Source organism: Callorhinus ursinus, unplaced genomic scaffold, assembly GCF_003265705.2.
Source record: "Callorhinus ursinus isolate GAN/ISIS: 27379988/994484 unplaced genomic scaffold, GSC_fseal_2.0 scaffold36, whole genome shotgun sequence".
NCBI lineage: Eukaryota > Metazoa > Chordata > Mammalia > Carnivora > Otariidae > Callorhinus > Callorhinus ursinus.
Genome location: NW_027397098.1, coordinates 3,936,716 through 3,938,631, shown reverse-complemented (window position 1 = coordinate 3,938,631; position 1,916 = coordinate 3,936,716).

Below are 1,916 nucleotides of genomic sequence, written 5' to 3'. Positions count from 1 at the left end.
CTTTCTTTCTTTCTTTCTTTCTTTCTTTCGTTACTTCAGGGACAAGTATACAGGATTTGGCCACCATCATCAAGGTCATAAACATCCATTACCTCTCAAACTTCCCTCCTACACTCTTTTCCTCATTATTTTGTGTGTATGTGGTAAGAACACAACGTAAGATCTACTCTCTGAGCAAAGTTTAAGTAGATAATGCTAGCTATTGACACAACCTTGCTGTACGTAGATCTCCAAACTATTTACCTAGCATAACTGACACTCTGTAGCCTTAAACCATCCCTTCTCCAGTCTCCCCTCCCTCAACCCCTGGGAACCCCCATTCTCTCTGCTTCCATGAGTTTGACTCTTAATTCCTCCTGTCAGTGGTAGCAGGTAGTTGTAGCCCTGTCACTGGCTTCTTTCACTTAGCATACTGCCCTCAAGGTCCATCCATGTTGTCACAAATGGCAGGATCTCCTTCCTTCTTAGGGTTGAATCATATTCCATTATGTGTGTCTACCCTATTTTCTTTACCCTTTCACTTGGTGACAGACACTTAGGTGGTTGCCGTATCTTGGCCCTTGTGAAAAGTGTTGCAGTGAATGAGGGAATGCAGATATCTCTTGGAGATCTAATTTCAGTTCCTTTGGATATATACCCAGAAGTGGGATTGCCGGATCATGTGGTACTTCTATTTTTAGTTTTTGAGGTCCTTCCATACTGTTTTCCATAATGGTTATGAGAACCAGAAATTCTTTCTGGATTATCTTTCTCATGTAGTCTCGGCAGATGATTGACCTAGCATCTCGCTGATTCTTTTCTCTCCCTCGTTTTTCTCATTGTTTCTTTGCCTTAGAGTTACTTCCAGAGAGGCTCACCTTATAAACATGTTAGCAGTTTTTTTTTTAAGATTTTATTTATTTATTTGAGAGAGAGAGCAGGGGGAGGGGCAGAGGGAGAGGGACAAGCAGACTCTGTGCTGAGAGCTGAGCCCAAGGAGGGGCTCCATCTCGAGACCCTGAGATCATGACCTGAGCTGAAATCAAGAGCCAGACGCTTCACCCAGTGAGCCACGTGGGTGCCCCTAAACATCTTATCATTTCTTTTTTTTTAATTTTTTTATTGTTATGTTAATCACCATATATTACATCATTAGTTTTTGATGCAGTGTTCCATGATTCATTGTTTGTTCATAACACCCAGTGCTCCATGCAGAACGTGCCCTCTTTAATACCCATCACCAGGCTATCCCATCCCCCTACCCCCCTACCCTCTAGAACCCTCAGTTTGTTTTTCAGAGTCCATCATCTCTCATGGTTCGTCTCCCCCTCTGACATACTCCCCTTTTCTTCCTCTCCTGTTATCTTCTTCTTTTTCTTTTTTCTTAAAATATGTTGCGTTATTTGTTTCAGAAGTACAGATCTGTGATTCAACAGTCTTGCACAATTCACAGCGCTCACCGTAGCACATACCCTCCCCAATGTCTATCACCCAGCCACCCCATCCCTCCCACCCCCAACCACTCCAGTAACACTCAGTTTGTTTCCTGAGATTAAGAATTCCTCATATCAGTGAGGTCATGTGATACATGTCTTTCTCTGATTGACTTATTTCACTCAGCATAACACCCTCCAGTTCCATCCACGTCGTTGCAAATGGCAAGATCTCATTCCTTTTGATGGCTGCATAATATTCCATTGTGTATATATACCACATCTTCTTTATCCATTCATCTGTCGATGGGCATCTTGGCTCTTTCCACAGTTTGGCTATTGTGGACGTTGCTGCTATAAACATTGGGGTACACGTACCCCTTCGGGTCCCTACATTTGTATCTTTGTGGTAAATACCCAGTAGTGCAATTGCTGGATCGAACGGTAGCTCTAATTTCAACTGTTTGAGGAACCTCCATACTGTTTTCCAGAGTGGTTGCACCA